This window comes from Thunnus albacares, chromosome 21 (assembly GCF_914725855.1).
Source record: "Thunnus albacares chromosome 21, fThuAlb1.1, whole genome shotgun sequence".
NCBI classification, from domain to species: domain Eukaryota; kingdom Metazoa; phylum Chordata; class Actinopteri; order Scombriformes; family Scombridae; genus Thunnus; species Thunnus albacares.
Genome location: NC_058126.1, coordinates 24171816 through 24193746, shown reverse-complemented (window position 1 = coordinate 24193746; position 21931 = coordinate 24171816). Strand labels below are relative to the sequence as shown.

The 21931-nt window shown below is 41.2% G+C and overlaps 1 pseudogene; it reads right to left on the bottom strand.

Moving 5' to 3' along the window:
• Positions 1-19388: 19388 nt before the first annotated feature.
• On the bottom strand, positions 19389-21304 carry LOC122973023 (annotated as a pseudogene).
• Positions 21305-21931: the final 627 nt, after the last annotated feature.

The following is a 21931-nucleotide window of genomic DNA, read 5'->3' as shown; positions in this document are numbered from 1 at the left end:
GAGACTCACCAGTGAAAATGTCATTTCTGATTCTCTCCTGCCTCTTACAAAAATGTGGACTGTCTGTAAAGATATTCCGGTTTGTACTTTATTTAATTAGTTTGCCACAGACAGAAACACATACTGACAGCAAACACCTAGCTGACCGTCAGCGCATTCCAAACCAATACTTGGCTGTTTTCCCATCAAACCTATTAACTACACTGCCACAGTCCTCCAATGTAGAGAGACCTTTGGAAAAACACACCATCCCTTTCTTGTATCTAAACACCTAATCTTACTCATGTATAAGATTGATCTGAGTCAAAAACATCCCCTTAAATCAAAACACTTCAGCAGCACACAGCAGAATCAAGACGGTTAGGCAGTATTAGCAGATAGGTTTAAAAACAAATCTACAGTCTATGGGGAATTTCACTTTAGCACTTTAGTGTGAATTGTGGTGCAGCCTGCCAAACATTTTGGTAATATGAATACTTGAAGAGTTTATTTGCAAAAACTGATAAATGCCATCCTTTAAAAAAAATTAACTGACTGTCATGAGTTATTCTTAAAGGTCCAATATACGATGTTCAGCCCCACTAGATGTCAGCAAACAGCTATTTGCTATGTAAAGATATCGTGGACTAATGGTGACCTGACAGAGGGTGAAGTCACACTCTTTGTGTGTGTGATGTAATCAGAACTTCTCTGTTTTTTGGAAGCTGCTCCAGCTACATGTTAGTGCATGTGAGTCCCTCCCATCTGTTTCCAACATGGCGGTCGTATCACAAACTTTCTCATATGTTTCTGAAAACATATGAGGCAAGATATAGGCAATGCACTAACAGAATCATGATACATATTTGATCAGCACTGCCTAGTTTGACAGTTTGAGTTTCGTTAGCTGTCTGTCCAGGAGCCGCTTTCTTTTTTTCTCCCAACTTTATTCTGTAAATGACATGCACATATGTTTTGGTCTGAGATGCTGGTGCTAGTGTGATGTCTAGTGAGGCAGAATGTCATATATTGCACCTTTAACACAGAGCACATTCTGAACCCTATATACGTTTTGTCACAAAATTGTTCTTTATTCATTATCAAAGCCTTGCAAGTTCATGATGTACTGCAAAAAACATTAAACACTAGTGCTGTTCTCGAACAGAACCCGATAAATCTGAGAATCAGCACACAGTATTCAGGTCAGGTAACACAATATAGCAACTTGTTTTATGATAAAGAATGTTCAACATTGCACTTAGAAGAAACCTTATATCCATTACATGACATTGTTTGACTCTGAAACATGAAATTGCCCAAAAACAAACTTTAGATTTGTAAACCAAAGAATTTGGTTTTGATTGTCAGTGGGATCAGTATTAGCAGGCTTTTGAATCAATGAATACATCAAAACCATTACTTCATGGAACACTGCAAATCAATAATTACACTAAAAAACACAGTATTTGTGTCAACATTGAATTGAGGGTGGAAAGGAGTCCATCCTAGAGCTCTTGCAATCTTTCTCCTCTCTCACCTCAGATGCTCAACTGTGAGTGGCCCTTTCCAATACATCACTGACACTTCAAATTGAGTGTCACTCAAAATGGAAGAGGAATGATAAGGGCCATATGGGGGAAGGGAGAAGTGCGTACATTGGTTTGCTCTCACCTCTGCAAGTTTCCACGTACAGGCCTTAAATCTGCTGAGTCCTACACATCAGGTACAATAAACAGAATGCTGTATGATGCTGGATGTTGCTGCCACATTTCTAGTGCAGTTATGAGCCTTTTTTTACTGCTCGAAATCTAGTGAAGTGGAGCTTTGGGCAGGTGTCAGAATCCATAGATGCAGTGGACATATCCCTTAAAATCTGCAAGAAAATGTTAACATGTTTGTTTGTTTGCTTGTTTTTTGAATCTGTGACATAAACCAAAGCAACAGCAACATATGTAAACCTACCCTAAACATTTTCCAACATCACCTGCCCTCTTCCTAGATATGTTGCAACCACATTTGTCATGATGTTCTGGTCAGATAAATAGTGGATATTAAGGGTTTGTTTGTATACTTTCTATTTTCAGTTTATGCGCTCATTTGCCAGTGAGTGTATAACTTGAACATGAGCACAGTCAATTGCACCCTGCACATTTGGAAAATGAGCCACATTATAAAATCTACAGCACTGCATGATGATCTGTCAAGAATGTTATATATATGTTGTGATAAAGACGAAACATGAAATGACTTCACCCATTGGAACAAGAAGAAAATGCCCGGAAGGAAGGAGCTTTGTTACTCCAGGGATGCATGGCTTCATTTGGTTTTTGGATCCAGATCATCTTCCATCTCATGCAGTAATGTAAGTTTAATGTGACTTCAAACCCTGCAGAAGTTTCACACATTATCCTCTGGTATGCCAAAAGGAGATACATGACTTTGAAACACCCTTTTCTTTGTCAAATGTGCTCTATCAAACTGGAGATGTCAGCCATGATGACATGAGTGTCACAAATGTAACACTTGATTTTCCCATACATATATATCACACTTGCAAGTGTCAATCAGCAACAATAAATCTAACTGTGATTGTAATAGTATAGCCATACGGGAATGCCCTAATATACATATTCCAAACATACAGTTTTCAGTCTGTCATGTTGCTGCCATGTGCAAAATCTCCATTATTGGGGCCCATGAACACTCTGTGGTTGTAGTGCTTTAAAAAAGACTACTAATCCTTACTGTCTGTTTTAATTCTGTTCAGTTTTAGTTGCTTATATCTGGAATGATCATAAGCATTCTCAAATTGTATTCAAATCAAAAATGTTTCTCCCTGTTAGAAATTATTAATATCAAGTCAGGGTCTTCTTGTATACACAATGAAAACAACACCAATTTTATCCATATTTTACTTGATTTTAGTTCATTATGTAGACATTATGGTTTTTCATCCCTTTTTATAATTTTTTTGTGTTGCTTTTTGTTGAAAATAATATCTCTGGTCCTCTCCCACTCTGGAGCTTTCAGTCTCCCTGTCACTTCCTTCTGTCTTGATCTGTGAAGCTGGGTCTTCACTGTTTGGCCACTGCTTCCTCTGTCTGATGTCTCTCCTCTTTTTCTGGCTGGTGCACTCTCTCCCCCCTCTGTAAAGAGAGGGGAGAGAGTGCATATATGCTCAAAATGCACACAGCTGCATATAATTGTAATTTTGCAGCAAATTAATTATTTCATATGTATAATGTATGGTTCAATGAAGCTTTGTGTGTCACAGAATTAATATCACAATTGACCAGTTTTAGGACCCTAAACATATATTGTACAACTGCCGAAGGTGTTTTTACTTAATTGATTAAACCTCCTCTCAGAATTACAGCATGTGGGTTTGTGCAGACTGTGCTTGATTGACAGTTCTTTCTCTGTAAAGGTGGAAAAACGTATTCCTTTATCAGTCCTTCAACCTGAGCAGAGGTCTAATCAACAAGAACTACTGACACCTGTGTGGGTGTAAAGGGGCTTTAGAAAATCTACTTTTTAGCCGTACAAAATTGTTTTCTCAGAATTTCTAACAATACAGTAGTCTCTGGCAGATAGTCCTATTTATTCAGGGAAACATATTAAACCAAAACAAATGTATCACTGAACAACCCCAAAATAAATGTAACAATGCTCCTTTTTCAGTGTTTTTTTCTGTCAGGAAAATAGGAAAACTTTTTCTCTGAAATCTGTTACACTGACATCCTAGGCATTTAAGAAGTGGTGAGGTATCCAGTGATCACCTTTATCCTATGATGAAGAATGTGTTCCTCAGCCTTGGCATTGATTCTACAAGTCTCTGGAACTCCTCTGAGGGATGAACACCATTCTTCAAAAAGATATCCCCTGATTTGGTGTTTTGATGATGGTGGTGGAGAGCGCTGTCACCTCACCGCTGAACACAACCGTCTGTAGCTGCACAATCAATTTCAAAAATCCTTATTATGGTATAAAACAGGAAAGTTTCCAAAATTTCAGTCAAACTTGCAAGTGAAGTTTAAAGATTAACTTGACATTTATTTTAAATTTTGTTTTATAAAACTGTGTCGTTCACCACTGGATTCTGCTTGCTACCTCCACTATATGTAAAATACTTCATGCATATATCATGACATTTATACTCCCATTTATATTTAGCCACCGCCTTAGGCTCCCCAGGTGCACTTATGTCACACTTGTGTGTACGGGGTGGGTGATCAGAGAGAGTACATCATCAGACATTATAGGTGGGCTGTGACAATCATGTCCAATCACATTGGCTAATTTCATACCCTTTAAACACAGGGCTTCTCCCGTCATGATGCAGAGGAAACTTATTGTTGTCTGTGACATGCAAAGCTTCAAATATGAACACGGCAGCTCAAATTTACTGCCAAGAGCAGATGATGTCTCTTTCTTTAAGGTGATTTCACTTTTCTGGACACATTGATGATCCAATAATGTATTGTATTTTTTATTTCTTAAATTATTTTTAAAGTTTAAATCCATTTGATTTGGCAGTTTTACATGCAAAAGAGGTTTCTGTGGTTATATTGCCAATGTCTGGTGCTGATTGTACACAGTTTAACCAGAGATCTGGTGTGTGTAATTGTGCCTTGACAATGTGCAACATTATTACAATTAGAGACTGCAGATGGAACAGATACCTGCTGCCTTCAGATTGGCTTTACAGAGAGTCACCAGAGTAAAGGGAAGACTGTCAGTATAGGATGCTAGCTGTAGTGGATGACACAGACAGCTTGTAATAATTATTCCGTTTATTCAGTCTTCTGTGCATTAATGCCATAATCAGAGTAAAACTGTAGGTAAGTAAGGACAAGCAAAAGTTTATAAAAGTTTATATAGGTGTACCTTAACCAAATGAAGAGACAAAATGTTGATTAGCAGACAGCGCTAGAAATACATTCTTGGCAGGAAGATCGCAGTGTGTTACTGGATTGGCATCGCCACACCCACTACAGTGCCTCTCCTCCCAGTGTGGAGCACAGTGAGTCACCACGATACCAAAGTGGCACAGTTGAGGAAATAACCTCATTGCACCCCAGGAAAATAGCAATTTGCCTGGCATGAAAATAGGGCCCATAAAAGCTAAGTGTAACTGCAATGAAGAAGCATGAGAGGCAAATTGAAATCCAGATGTCTCGGAAGACAGTTTAGGCGTATTCTAGCCAGATGTTGTTATGCCCCCATATAAGGGGGTAGGAGCACAACAAAAGTTAAGTTTCTTCCCTGGTCCCCGAACCACTCAATTGCAATGAAAGTGAAACAAGTTATTGCTACATATAAAGGCCAAAACAGCAAACAAAAGAGTCTATCTTCTCCAAATGTGCTGACTAACCCAGGTGAAAAACACATTTTCAAAAAGACATTCACTAAACCTAACTCCCTAGAGAAAGAAAATGGCAGCTCACCCCCTCAGCTTCAGTGCTATTTACAACAAAGGTGTGGATTATTCTATTTACAATTTACACAAACACAAAAAAAATGCTAGAATTGAGCTGAGGTCTCACAAGATTACAAAGTCTAGTTCAAAGGGGTTTGGAGGCTGAGGACAGAACGGGGTGCTGTTGTTGAACTACTGCCAGTGGACTGCTGGAAACTCAGGCATTTTAAAAGGTGGGATTTAATTACTGGACCAATCAGCAGCAGACACTCCAGGCCGAACCCTCAAAACCAGCCAATTGGATGGAGACATCTAGAACTCACACTGAAAGACCCTTGCAGGAACAGGGCACACACTCTCACACAAACACAGTCACACAAAACACAACAGCAAGCTAAACACAGGTTAGAAATATGGCCAGGGCAGTAACAAAGAGATGAAAGATGAAAATGAATACATTCTACTATAACGATGACAGGTAGAGAGCAATTTTTACAAATGGAATCAAGCAGAAGGCATAAGGAGCTGTTGTAGTGTTTAGATAGCAAGTGGTTGCACTGTCTCATAGTACCACTTTGTACCACAGGGGCAATAGTGAGTTAATGTAGCGTCCAGTCTGCCCTCAGTCCAACATGAGAGGAAGAAGAAGCAGCGCTGCCCCTGAGCCACCAGCAGTAATGGCAGAGCCAGGCTGAATGCTCTCACTCTAGGACTGTTAATATGTCACTTAATTAAGTTTTAATATTTGCGTGAGGGGAAATGCTGTCTCCTATTTCTTTGGATCAAGTGGCCAATTCCTACACATTAAACCTGTGCACAAGTTATTTGTCTTCAGGTGTTTTTTAGTTGTACAGACTCAAGTACATTGCCACCCACCTGGCTGGAGTGGAGCTTATATTGGTTGGGTGAGAAAGATGAGAAAGATTCCCAATTTATGACTTGCAAGCATTCACATTATCAGGCAACATAATACTATATTCATTAAATTCCCTGTTTGCTTGATTTTCAGGTATTTTTGTATTATGCAACATGTCCCCATACCAAAACAACAGAATAGGTCTATCTTCAATGACTCCCAAAATGACATATGAGTGTTTTCAGCACTCTCTATAGGATGGATGGCATTTTCAGAATGAGGACTTAAGAAGTGTAAAGTTAATGTACTACTTTCCAAAACCATTACAAATCACTATAAAAAAATGATTATGTTTTATGGTATTACAATGCTATGGTTAAGGTCTGGTTAGGGCTAGGCACAAAAAACACTTGGTTAGGTTTAGGGAAAGATCACTGTTTGGATTAAAATGATCCCTTGACACGTGGTTAGTACTTCCGTAAAGTGAGGCAACCATCATCATCATGGCAACAGTGTACACCACGTGACAATCAAGGGTTAAAAATGTCATAGAAACATAACACCCGTGGCTGGAAACGGGAAGCGAACAGTGGTCTCCTGCAGCTATATGACATCTGACTAAACTATCCAGCCACCCCCCCTACCCTCCTCCACCTAATAAGTCACCTTACATTGACATCACACATATGTGGTTAAGTGTAAGTGTATTAAATTGCATCTAGACTGTATTCAGATATGAGACATGATATAAAAAGTGTAAATGGCACAAACAAGTAATTTTTGAATGCAATGCAAAAGAATATTTTTGGTGTACTGATTTATTTGATGGCACAGGGAACAAACACTGCAAGTATCTACATGTAGGTGTCAAAAAGCCTTAACAAGGGACCTTTAAGACACACCTGGCTGAAGTACAGTACATAATGATTGTTATCATTTATTCAGAGCAGCCATGGGCTAGCAGGATAATGATCCAATCATGCAGTCACAAGAGCTATCTGCTCTCGCTCTGTGTTTTCTGATAAGACAGCTCCAGTCCCATTTTATACCGTCACAATCTCACATCAAGAGTTTGGACTTTACTGAGCATTTCGGAGCAGAGAAGGGAGTTCTTCCATATGATGAAAGTCTATCAGTCATTTTCATAGAGCCTCCAGCCTCAATGACAGCACTTCGTTTCCCTGTTTTATCTTGCATTTAATATCTCCCCAGCATCAGGCAGTCGTGTTAGGGGCAGACATTGAGAAAGTGAAAGAGGCAGTGGGATAAAGAGGAGTCTGGAGGATGTTAAGCAGCTCCCTTCTCCTCTGCGGTAGAGGTCAGGAGGGAATGACTGAACTGTTGGGTTTTTCTTTTGAAAATTCTAATTATAATGAAAAAATAAGACAAACTGATCTTCAGTGCTTGTGTTTCATGGAACCATGAGAGAAAGGAAAAGAGAAATAGCTGCTAACTTCAGAGAATAATATTCTTCCCGCAACTGAAGTTGGAAGACTTTGCCTGCTGTGATTGAAGTTTGATCCTCCAGGCTAACACTAACAATGAACTTCTACTGAGTGTCCATTTCCTGTTTGGTTGCAGTTGAGACTGCTGACTGTACTTTATACAAGCATAGACCTATGCCACATACCACGGCATTTATAGATCACACAAATTTGCAACAATGTCCTTAGATTCATTCAAATCCACTCAACATTACATTCATTTCACACAATACAGGCAATACAGTTTGCCCAAAGCAACTTACAGTGAGTTCAAACCCAGAAGGAACAAGAGCTAGAGCTCACTAAGTTTGTGGGTGAGGAGTTCCACCTACTAAACCCTCTCATACAGAGAAAGGCATAAAGGGAGGTTTTACACATGGGTTCACACATAGATGCACAATTAGTTACTGAACCAGAAACCCCAAAAGCTTTTACCATGTCACAGAGCACCTGATGAGCCTGGTCATTTAAGCATTTATTTATTTAGTCTAATATTAGGAAATTTATTGTAGCAATCAGAACTTAACATTTAATTTCCTAAGAACATGGCAGTAGTGAGATCTTATCAGCTTCCTATCCAAAAGTTTAATTGCAAAATTATATGTCATCTTCTGAGGCTTGATCACAGCAGAAGCTGCTTGTGACCAAGATGTTTCACAATTTAAATATGAAAAAGTTGTGGAATACATGAAAGAATTTGCAGAATAGAATGGTAAGCAGTTGCTAACACCTTTTTCACTGAGATATGACTTTTTTACTGCAAAACACTGTTCAGCACATCACCCAATTAACTGACTAGGGAATACTCCAGGAGTGAAAGCATTTTGACACAGTTCTTAATATTAAGTATTTGACAGGCACCTTTACACAATGCTGCTATAGATTAATGCATACTATGACACCTGGGTAGAATCCGTTTTATATATATACAGTTCTGTGCAAAAGTTTTAGGCACTAAAAGTAAAGTGAGAATGCTTACAAAAATATTGCTATAAATTGTTTTAATTTATCAATTAACCTCTTACAAAGTTGAGTAAACAGCAGAAACCTAAATTATATCAATATTTTCTGTGCGCAGCTTTGCCTTTAAAACAGTAACAGTTCCCCTCGGCACACTTTAACACAGTTTTTCATGGTAACTTGCAGGTAGGTTGTTGTAACTATCCTGGAGAAAGAATGTTCTTCTGTGGATTTATTATTCAGGCCACCTCAGGTGCTTCTACATGTAATCACAGATTGACTCCATGATGTTGAGATCAGGGCTCTGTGGGGGCCATACCATACCATCTGTTGCAAGACTCATCATTCTTCTTGTTGCTGAAAATAGTTCTTTATGACTCTAGCTGTATGCTTGGGGTCATTGTCATGTCATGAATAAATTTGGGACCGATCAGACACCTCCCTGATGGTATTGCATAATGGATAAGAATCTAAACATCTAGGGTGCCTAAAACTTTTGCACAGTACTGTATATATATATAGTATCATCAGCATACATCAAAACCTGCTCCATGAAATTATTCCGAAAAGTCAATTATATTCAAACTGAAGTGAAGTGGACCTAGGACAGACTCCTGTTCTACTTCCTACAAAAGATGTTTTCATATTATTATCAATAACATACCATTTTCTCACAAATTTCAGGTCTAGAGCCATTGTAACGTTTTGAAAAAAAGTTAAATTTGGAAAGTTTAAAAAGGTTATACTGTATGTATATAGGTTATATAGCCCAAACCACCATTAGTCTTAAGATTTCATTTTCTATTATCTTCTATTTATAATTATCAATCAACAAACTTTAAATCCATTTTTTCCCATCATAAGTATCAAGTATATAAAATTATATGAACTGTAAAAGTGGAACTCTCCCTTTAGTGTCTGGGAAACATACATACATAGGACTGCGGATAAATAAAAATTGAAATAACCTCACAGAGCAGGGGCTTGTGGAATTTACTCTAATTTTTCTCCAAGGTTAATGTTTTATTGTTGGAGCAACTAATACATCAAGCTACTAAGCTGGTTTTGATGATTTTCAGATGAAAAGACCTCTTGGCACCCTTTTGAATTACATATTGCATTTAACCAACTGTATTTCAATGACTATTTTTCATAGCAGGTTTTACATGATCTCCTGGACGCATTTCTTTGCAAAATCTGTACAGAATTGGTAAAAGTTGAAATTCCTCACATATTTGTAAGTGTCTTTGAGTATCTTGAAAGCACTCTATGAATAAAATGTCTATTACTGTGCAGGTTTATAAGTGAGATGCCACTGCTGTATTGGCAACTTATTCACCTCTACTATATTAGTCTACAGCATGTGTATGTGCACACAAAAAGGATCCAGTGCTCACAAACAATTTGACTACATAGCTTTATTAATACTGTATTACAAGTGGTAAGTTAGTTTCTAGTACATTACCAGTGATTAATAGGCAACAGTAAAAGTTAGAAAGGGTTACATTATTTTCTTTTAATTCTTGCCCTTGAACAAATCTCGAACATAAGTAGCATGTTCAGTCTGCTGTCCTTTGCTCAGCAGTTGTTGAGCTGGGGATTTATTTAAATGAAGATGAAACATGCATCCTCACATTCTGTGGAGTGGACCTCTGGGCAGGATTACTGGTCCCAGGTTACTGTCAAAAGCATGTGGCGGTACTTATACACTGGAGATGTCTGGAAATTAATGACTCATCAGTTGAATCCCATGGAGAGGATGCTTTTTATGGAGCCTGAAGGTAAGTGTGTGTGTGTGTGTGTGTGTGTGTGTGTGTGTGTGTGTGTGTGCTACCATTTGTACGTGTTTGGCTCTGTGTGTGTTTTTATGTGAGCACTAAATCTGTGGTAACATGCATTTTTGTACCCTAAGACAACCTCATCTATTTCCATCATATTGCGCCCTCAAAACATCAGCCTGTGCTGCCTGACCTGACTCCTGCTTCTGTTGTGAGCAGGCCAGACCTGCCCAGCGGAAACCAGAAGAAAATGACATTAATGAAATGAAACATCAGGTCCACTGAGCCGCCCTCCAAATACCCACCAACTGAGCACAACAGTCAACCCAAAGACAGGGACAACTCTACTTCAATACCCTCAGCCTCTGTTATTTGCAGCCCGTTCTCACTCCCAACTCGTCATATACCGACGCTTGGTCAGGACCCCTCGGCGTCACTTTTTGACACACAGGGTACCCCTTTAGCGTCATTTTTCAACATGCAGGGTAGTCCGATAGACTTCTGTTGAACTCCCACAAGGTCTGAAATAGACACCAGAATAAAACGTTGGTATTGTGTGTTTCTACAAACCACAGATACATTGAATATCTACATTTAAACACCTGTAATACGTAGCATATTAACATTTCAACAATACGTATCATATCAACATTTCTGAAGAGACGTACTTCACATGACATCTATATAAGCTGACTTTCTTATTAGGAGGTGGAGGGGTTGGTGGATGGTTTGCAATGTTGTTGGCAGAAAGTTGGAAATGAGCACAGCGCGCGGTTCGAGACCACCTTGCCATTTTTTATTTTATTTTCTATTTTAACCCAAACCATGATCTTTTCCTAACCCTAACTAAGTGGATTTTGTGCCTAAACCTAACCAGACCTTAACCACCGCATTGTCACACCATAAAATATAATATATTTTTTAACCGTGACTGCTGTTAGCAGTGTACTGCGTGTTGAAAAATGACGCTAAAGGGGTACACAGTGCATTAGAAAGTGACGCCACGGGTCCTGACCAAGCTTCGATATGTGATGAGTTAGGAGTGAGATGTGTTGGTTATTTGACTTATCAATAGCTGAAAACTAGCAGAAATGGATTGGGTCATGTGTATTAGTTAACCAATTTTTAAAAAATATAACCTAACCTGGAAATTCATTAGTCTTTGGTATTTATAATGAACTCTAGTATGAGAAATGAGATCATCAGAGTCCCTGTAGCATTGAGCTTTGCCAGTGAAAGCCAGTGACATTTATAAAGTGGTGGAAGTTTAATAAAACATGTCTATTGGGACATTTATTGACAAATGGCTGGCACCAGGTTTGAAAATGATAGTTATGAGACCAGTACTCTCAAAAACTGAATAAAGGTATGATTGATCAGCAGTGTAAATACAGTTTAGGTAAATGCATGGATTAGTGGAAGGTAAATTTAATGGACAATATTGATAGTCTGATACTTCACATTTTGTGCTTCTTCCATTAAAAAAAAGAGTGACATTGACATCACATCCTGTTATCTGTGCAAACACAAACTCTAAGACTACAAGACACTGCAGGGACGTCACTTCAAATGACACTTGACCAGGAAAGACATCTTATTTCTCCTGTTTTGCATATTTCTTTGCATCTCTGGAGTTGGGCATAAACTTGTCACCATTCTTTCCGAAAAGATTTATTTAACTAAGTACTCTGGTACTACTACACTACAAATTAAGATATTTGTACACCAGTGTATTTCCACTGTATTTGTGCATTTCCATCATATCCCAATATTTCTGTCCTTAACAGTAAATTTGTACTTTCTACTCTACTTTTTTACTATAGTTCACATGTATAGTTACTTTGTAGATTAAAATTTTGCATACAAACCATATTATCAGTTTGTAAAATATAAGAAACTGTTATGAATAAAATGTATAAACAACATTTCGGTCAAATTAGCGTCATCTCAACCAGCTACAGATTTAAAATGCTTCTTCCAGATTTATGCATCTTCAATTATAATAATCATAAGTATCAACAGTTAAATGTACTTAAGATTTTAAATGCAGGACTTTCATGTTTTTCATGGTTTATCTTTTATCTTATGTATTTTTTTATTGAGGTATTGCAAGCCACAGACTCTGAACAAGCCACACTGGCTTTCCTGGTAAAGTCTCCTTCTTATCTAACTTACAAATATGAACATACATCTTGTCCTGCACCGTAGCTCATTGAACGAGCCACCAAACAAACATTCACGAGGGAAAAGTGCACCGCTAACGTCAGTTGGCAGGCTAGGTAGTTAATTAGCTGCTCAGCTGCAGCACATTAAACAGCATGTAAACATGCCTGCAAATGTCACTTCAGACCCATTAAATGATGGTGTGATGCTTACTCTTAAATACCACTGCTAACAACACACTGTCTTCCAATTACTTGTAGCTACAGCTCAAGTTTGTTTACTTTGTCTCTGGTCCGTAGGCTACGGTGTAACACCGGCACTCTGGCAGCCTGACAGCTAATGTCAATCAAACAAGCAGCCCTCCAGGCAGGTGAGTCAAAATGGATCATCTCTTTTCCCCAAACACCTTTTTTCTTCCTTTTAGTAATACATACCTCTTAACAATATATTAAAAAAAACAAGTTGACATTATTTGAGACTGCAGAAAGGGATGATTAAATGTGACTTTAAGGGGGACGTTCTGAGGTCAGGTGATCGACTCGGCCAGTTAGGAACATTATACTGTTCCCTTGTCTTTATGTTTAGGATCACTATTCACAAATTGAGAAGTCATTTTATTGTTTTAAAAAGGTATATGTATATATACAGCAGGTAAGCACAACTTTCAAGGTCCCAACCACTCGAGCACCAAACAAAGGGTTTTTTAAGATAATTTCTCCTATTCCATTTTTACAAACTGAAATAAAATAAGAAAATATTTGTTGCGTTGTCCTAAAATCAGGGGACTACTGTATGTATAAAAAGGGCTATAACAGACCTGGGTTAGGCAAATGATGTTCTGTTATGCGTATGTATGCAAATTATGTACAATAATAAATTTTGCAAACAGCAGTGATTAACATCTGACACTTTGGTGTCGCCAAAGTGGTTTTCAAAGAATTCATCCAGAGTTGGCAGATCTGCTGTTAACACATTATGGATGTGGATTCCCTTAATCGCTTTAACCTCGTAGACACATTTTTTCATTTCAAATCCAATGTGCTGGAGTACATGGACAACACAATGAAAACACATCAGTGTCCTAATACTTAAAGCCACAGAGACGTGGGTTTGCTCATCCTATCTTTGCTCAACAGGAAGTGTGTCAGCAGTCTCACTTTTCCCATTTGAGTTTCTCCTCACAAGAGCAAGTGTGTGTGGGTTCCATAGTACTAATGTCTTATGTCACTTCAAGTTTGTTTATTTTATGAAAAATAACATGAAATGAACTCACAGTGATGCAGACGACTCTAGAGAGGTGAGAAGTCATTTGTATATAAGGTTGAAGTGTAATCTCAATGCTAATTGTCACATAGATGCTTTGGGGCTTTGATTACAAACTGGTCCTTCTGATGGAGCCGAGTGCGTCTTCAGGCTGATTGCATCTCACAGGAGATTACTGTGTCCTGGGAGATCATAAGGCTGCCACTGACAAAGCTTTGAAGACTCTTTGTTAAAAACATCAAGGGAATGATGTGAATACCTAAGATCAAAAATTATTTTTATAAGTTTCAAGTCCCATCTGACATTAAAGTCATGTTGAAGAACCAGACAGATAAACATGGACAAGAATGTTCTCTCCAAACAACTGCATCAGACATTTTAACACTGAAAAGACTGCACTAAAACTTTTTTAGATGCTATATTGTGATAAATTACAGTAATATTCATAATTAAAAGTCAGTTTAAAGCTGCACTAATAAATATTTTTTATATTACTCATGAAACAAATGACTATGTATAATGTGAAAGGTGTGAAAAGTGGTTTGTTGTATGAGATCAAAACACATTTTGGTAGGTTTAAAAAGAGGCTTGGTCAGGTCGATGCATAGCAAGGCAAACAAGCCTGGGAGAACAAGTTATTGAAAAACAAGGCTATCATCTACATTACTCCACCTAATTCTTAAAACAAAGTTTTCGTGTAAAAATGACTTACACAGCATTTCCAGGTTGTTTTAGTATTGACTATATTGACATTCAAAATGAGTGATCCGAGAAAGTTAGACACAACAGAAAGTTAGGATTCTTAACTTTACTGCCACAGAGCCTCCAACTGTCACTGGGGAGTTTTACATCATCATTTTGCAGAAGCTCAGTTTTCCCTGTACATACTGAAACAAAAACTGACCACACTTTTGTTTTGTTTTTTGTTTGGGTTTTTTTGTTGTTGTTTTGTTCTGGAAATCATTTAAGAAAAGCTTAATATTGGGCAAGAAAAACTGCCTTTTGTCTGGACAGAGGGCTGAAATGGAGAAAAAAAGATTTTCTCTCATTTACAGATTTACCCAGCTTTGTGTGGAGTCCTTCCTGTCATAGTTGTTTTTCTTTTTAAAGTGATTTAGGTTTGATTTTTTCTTTGACTTTGGAGTGTATAAAACACAAATTCCTGCAGAGATGGGTATCTTTTTGTTTTTTGTCAGTTGCAGAGATGTTTTCAATGTTCTCATCTTGGCTGACATTCACATCCTCCCTTCCTGTATCCTCCCATCAATGTTTGGACCCCAGCAGTGTGTGTAAAGAGACAAACATCTGTAAAATCTGAACTATATCTATTTAAATACAGTAGACGTCAAATCTCATGGGTCAGACTGTCCCTGAAGTGCTTTCATTTCCTTTGAGCATTTGCTTGAACCACGACCGCCTTTACAGACGTGACGAGGTCAGTGAAAGGTCACTACTGCTAGAAAACCATCTCTCATCAACCTTGACAACTGCCTTGATTAAAAAAAATAAAATGTATGAAATAATCAGTTGAGCGAAGTTGCTTGACAGATTTGCGGGAAATGTGCTGCTGTCATGTTTTACATTTAGTTACTGACATCTCTGTGAATGGTCGGTATCACTCAATACATTATTCATGAAACATGAAACCACATGTAAATGATTCAGAATACATATTGCTCTGTCAGATGGCCACCAGAGGACAAAACAGTGTAATTAGTGGGAAAATATTACCTCTTTCTGTCATGTAGTGGTTGTAGTGGTTGCATTGTATTACCATATATGAAAGGTTTAGTTATGTTTTGTCCAGTCATGGTACAAAAAAAACCCCCAAAAAACAATGTGTTTAGTCATAGTCATGGTACAAGAATTGTTATCATTAAATTAACTAGTAATGTAGAATGCAGCATATGTATTGTTGCTATGGTTACCTGCAGTTTACAGTAATATAAATTAAAACTGGAGTGCAGGTATTTTGTCTCCCCCTTCTAGCAGTGAGAGTAATTACATGTGCTTACGCTATGTGCTTACGTCATAGACGCCACTGTATTCTACTCCGTTGATACTGTTGCAGCTGTAAAACGGTGGTTCACTAACAAAGACCACGCCATTTGAACGGTATAAAAAGTAGATTTATTTGGATTGTCGAGAGGGTTCTGGATTGGATGGGGATAGTGTATGGTGGGCTGGATGGGGGTCGAGGAGCGGGATGAAGGGGGTCAATTAAGATGTAGGGAGCAGGCACGTGGGGAAATACGACCTGGCCCTTGCTAGGGATGAAGCAGTCTGTTGCCACATTGTAGTGGCAGCAGGATGGAATCATCGGTGTGCGAGTGGGGGGGGCACTGGGTAGGGAACCCGCAAGCGAGTGGTCGGCTGGAGCGATGATGGAACTGGAGGCTGTGCAGAACTGGAAAGCCTGGCTTTGTAGGCTGTGGAGGGGCAGAGTGGCGGAGGCCAGAGTGAAAGTGCTCACGAGCACAGAGTTAACGATGGCTGGAGCGAGGGGATCAGTGACAGGGGTTGCTGAAGACACAGAAAAAACATTTAGGTGTTGGGGAAGGGAGGGGAACAGGGATAAAACAATAGGAAATTGAGTGGGAGTGGATGAGAGAAAAGATGAAAAACACGAGACAGATCAGACAGGGAGGGAGCAGGCACAGGGGAAGATACGACCTGGCCCTACGAGAGAGCTGAAGCAGTTGGCTGCGACATGTGGCGTACGGGTGGCGCTGGGCGGGGAACCCGGAAGTGAGCGGCCGTCCGGAGCGGTGGTGGAGGTGGAGGCTGGCAAACCTTGCTTTGTTGTCGGTTCGGCGAAACGGGATTTGTATCTGGAGTTCAGCCTGGGTTCTATTGTAGTAGGCGGCATTGTGACGTCATTGGTGTGCGGTGTGTGTTGGCCCGGCGGCAGACAATGAACCCGGAAGAGTGGGAGGATTTGAGCTGCCGGCGAGAGGGTTGATGGAAGTAGAGTCTGCATAGAGTTGGAAAGTTTGTCTTTATCATAGTTTCGTAGGAGTGGGACGACCGTCTCCTTGAGAGCTCGCCAGGGGTGAGCAAACATCCGGTTGAAGATGTTAATCGCTTGGAAAAGAGCCGCGTCCGAGTGGGCCATGGCGTGGATGTGTGTGGAGCGTCTGGATCCCAGCTGAGCAGAGGCGCGGCGTCTGGAGGAGAAGGGTTCCATGTGGATGTGGTGGTGAAGGAGACATCTCATTGGTTCCTGCTAGATCTAGTCGTGGGCGGTGTGTTGCCGAGGAATGTGGATCACGGAGCACGGGCGAGAGTTAAGTGTTTGTGATGCAAGCATGTCGTGAGAACTGAGACGAACAGGAGAGAAAGGGGTTAGACACGCTTACATAGGTATGCACGGAGGATTGAATTAGTGAGGCGCAGGTGATTGAATTTAGTGAGAGAGAGAGGGGCGTGATCTTGTTCCTGAACCTTTGTTATAATAATAACTCCATATGAATTATTTTGAGCGTCACAAAACCCCCACAAATGACTCATTTCAATATCAGAATTTGATCCATTTGGTTTAATAACATTTGGAAAGTCTAGAAGAGCTGATGATTAAATTATTTTATCCCTTTTCAAGTTAGTTAGCTGTTTGGCTGGCAGAAGTCTCTGGTGCACATGCTCTGCTCGTAGAGCAGTATGCATTCATCTGGCCCATGTGGGAATGTCAAACCCGACACCAGTTTAAAAATTCTGGTATACTGGGAAATACAGAAAGATTTATCTGGTGGTGAGCGGCTTAATCAGCGTTGTGTGAGCTCCTTTGGCAAGGGCTTGAATGTAATGGACGTTCATTTATATGTAAAAATTCCACACTGCAGGTTTATGGAATGAAGTGTTTACTGGGATTATGGTTGAGAAGCAGATATTAGAAACAGGTATTCTCTGTGGCCATGATGAAAAATGAAATAGCATGTTTACTATTTGTGTATTAAGGATAATGAATAGATCAATACAAGAGAGGTCTAGGACTTTATCTCACTGTGTGTGAGTGTGTGTGTGCGATTTCATTTTGATGACTGTACTACAGATCCATCCAATTTGCGATGGAAGATGAGGCTGCACAAAGTCTAAAATGGAGAAAAGAAAATAATGTGATGGTTTCTTTAACCTTTTGTCACGAGTAAAAGCAAACTGATAACAGCTCCATTTACACTTAGGCCACACGCTGCTCAGACTACCCTCGAAGAAAAGGTTAGGATAACCTGTCATTTACACATTCTCTCACTTTCTGGTGGTATTTGTCTTCAGGCAGAGCGCATGCATTATATCTGTGAGAAAAAATTACATCTGTTTGAGATTATTTTGATTGACCCTGTTTCAGCCACTGTCCATTGCTAAATACACACAAAGATGCTAACAATTGCTTAACTGTACCACTACTTATCATGAAATGTCTTTTATTTTTGCAAATACATGTTATTATAAGTATTCATTTCAGCAGAAGCTCATCACTCATCTGTCTTTATAGGTTTTGCTTAATCATCTGTATCTTCTCTAATAATTTGTTTCTCCTTATTGAAGTCAACATTTAGTAACACAAAAGACATTAATTTGTTTCCCATAGATCTAAGGGACTAGGATAAATAGGCTGATGCACATGTGGTTAAAAAAGCTCCAGCACTCTGAGCTTAATGCACAAAACAGCCTAATGGACTATAGCTGAGGATCAGCTGACAAACAACAACTCAAGTCAACAAAATACAGCTGAAGCTAAGAAACTACAGCTAAAGCAGACAAACTACAGCTTGGTCTGGTGAACAAACCACAGCTGGAGTTAATAATATACAGTTCACTAACCAAGACCACTCCTTCTAGAATATGGATTTAATGGTTTGTTGGGAGTGTAATGGAAGGCAGGGTGAAAAGGAGGAAGGATAGTTAGAGGGATGGTTGGAGAGGGAAGGATGGATGGGGGAAGGGAGAGGGTCGGGGGTGTGACGATGCGGGGGTGAGGGTCGAGGTCGTGGGATGCGGGATGAGGGGGTAGAGTTCGAGGGGATGAGGGTCAAGGGATGGGGAGAAAGAAGAGCAGGCGGGAAAGAGGGGAAGGAGGGAGTGGATAGGAGAGTGATAGATGAAAGGAGGAGAGGCGTCGACATCGGGGAGGTAAGTGGGAACAGGGGGTTGAGACTCAGGGTGGGGGTGCTGTCTCGATGATCCGGCATCTGTACGAGGCCCCCAAAGAGACTTCAACCAGAGAGGTGAGAATGGGATTTCTTAATGTTATCCAGGTCGTGATGGATGTAGGTATGATAGGCGGGGGATGACCAACGGCCTAGGATTTTGATGACGTTGTCGGATATGCCTTGTCTAGAGGCGGTGGAAGCGGCTCCAATGCGGAATGAGTGTCCTGAGAAATGGTCTGGGGGTATTCCGGATCTGGCAAGTACTGAGCGCATGTGGTGATGGAACCAAAAACGTGTTGCTACCCTTCCCGTTTCCGTGATGAACAAAGGGTCTTGAGGGGAAGCTCGGTTGGCTAGTCTTGTGTTGATGTACTCGTGGATGGGTTCGTAAGGACTTATGTATGAATCTAGGCGGAAAAGGTAGATGGGTTGAGGTTGACCCGACTGGTTAGTCTTGCTGCGTTTGAGGTGGTAGATGAGTGTGTCTGAAGGGTGGAAAGAGATGTCGGACAATGTGGCGTGTAGTGATGGATCAAAGGAGTAGGAAGGAGCTGTGATTTCTGAGCAGCGTAGGAAGCCAAAAAAGGCTAGTAAAAACATGGACTCTAGGGTTTTGTCTATGTGGGGAGACAAGTAGCCTGTGCGGAGTGTGTGAATGCATCGGACCAGAAGGTCCGACGTGAGGGGTGAACGTTTTGGTGCGGGGTGCGGTTCCGCCTTGCGGAGACCTTTAATTAACATATTAATATGAGAATGGGACAAGGCTGGGCATGGCGCTCCGGAAATCAATTTAACAAAGAAATTGATTCCACTGAGGTAAGTCTGTATGGTGGAAGACTTGATCTTGAGTTGAGTGTGGGAGAATGTAATGAAGCAGGAGAGGTTAAGAATGTCCAGTGAAGGGAATGGGAGTCCGTGGGAGACGTGAAAGGCTTTAAAGGAATTCCAGCCGGTGAGGTACGAAGATAGTGTTCGAGGGGCGACGCTGTTGATGATGTTGTCCCCTGAAATGGTGACCAGTCGTTCCAGTTGCGGGTTCAGTTGTAGATTGTGGCTGAAAACGGTGGGACTGGAGTTGGAAGAGGGTTGGAGGCTGGAGCTAGTTGTCTGAATTTCTGAAACAGGAAAAGAGAGAGTGAATCAGCGATTGCGTTTTTGTGGCCTGGAATGTGGAGTGCTCGGATGATGAACTGGTGCTGGGCTGAAACCAATGTGAGCTTGCGCACGCACTGCATGATGTCCAGATTGTGTGACCGGCCTTTGTTGAGGATGTCGACGACGGCGTTGTTGTCAGAGTGGATGGCGATGGTCTTTTTGGACCATTCATGCCCCCAAAGGATGGCAGCGATGACAATCGGGTACATTTCCGAAATGGTGGAGGAAGGGGCCAGGGAAGAGAAGTCGGGTGGCCATTCGGCAGAGAACCATCTGCCGCCGTAGTAACCGCCAAAGCTGACTGAAGGGGCGGCGTCGGCGGCTGTCTAGCGTGACGTGGTTGTGGATGGATGGGACGGCCGTGGCTATGGAAAGAAGGTGTGACAAGAAGGATCGGCCCTGAGGGATGATGCGGGTGGCGTAGTTGAAATGGCCCAGCAGAGAGAGTAATTGACATTTGGTGCATGTGTTGGCCATGAGAAAGTTTTGAATGAGTAAAGAAATGCGGTGGAGTTTCTCAGTAGGCAGAGATGCTTGGAGTGTAATGGAGTTGAGGGTGATGCCGAGGAATTCCAGGGATGTGCTTGGGCCTTCTGTTTTCTCTGGAGACAGGGGAACGCCGAGATCAGTGAATGCGGAAATCATTGTGGTGAGACCGTATGACGGGGGCGAAGACAGTGGCGTGACTGTGAGGAAGTCATCAAGTAGGTGGATGACGTACGGGAGTTTATAATTGTTGGAAAGAATCCGGCAGAGGGCTACGGACAATGAGTCGAATTTTTTATTTTTTTTTTTTGGGGCTAGCAGCCGAAGGTTAGACGCGCGGCAAAATAGTATGCGCCCTTCCAGGAGACCCCGAAGAGGTGCCAGTAGTCAGGGTGGATGGGGAGGACTTTGAAAGCACTTGTGATGTCCGTCTTGGACAACCATGCTCCCTGGCCCGCGAGGTGGATGAGGGAAATGGCGTGGTCTATGGTGGCGTATTGCATAGAAAAGTCCAGGCTGGGAATCAGGCTGTTAATGCTTGGAACAGTGGAACCGTGGGGGGATGAGAGGTCGATGATGCTTTGTCGGGTTGTGTGGGCATGTGGCTCTGGCATGGGCTCCCCCGCAGAATGAACAAGTGTGGAGGAATTTGCAGCTGGAGGAGCTGCAACCGAGGTCGTTGAAGTTATTGCAGATCATCCGTCCTCCCTGGTAGAGGACAGGTCTCCCTCTCCTGTCCGTGCCTTTAGGGAGGGGGCCGAGGATGGACGGGTGATCTAAGGCAGGTTTGGGGAGCTGCCGATGGCAAGTGCTATGGCATGGCTGGGCTTCGCTTGTCTGTTACCGAGGCGCGGGGCAGGGGGGCGGAGAGGGTGCATGCTGCGGCGGGATGGGAAGGGGCGCCGCACGTTTCGCGGTGCAGAGAAGCGCGAGCTGCGAAAACTCGGCAGTATAGCTCGTGGTCCAGTGTTCCCCAGTACGTGCCCTGGTTGAACTGTTGGAGGCAACCTGGTCTGGGGGTATTCCGGATCTGGCAAGTACTGAGCGCATGTGGTGATGGAACCAAAAACGTGTTGCTACCCTTCCCATTTCCGTGATGAACAAAGGGTCTTGAGGGGAAGCTTGGTTGGCTAGTCTTGTGTTGATGTACTCGTGGATGGGTTCGTAAGGACTTATGTATGAATCTAGGCGGAAAAGGTAGATGGGTTGAGGTTGACCCGACTGGTTAGTCTTGCTGCGTT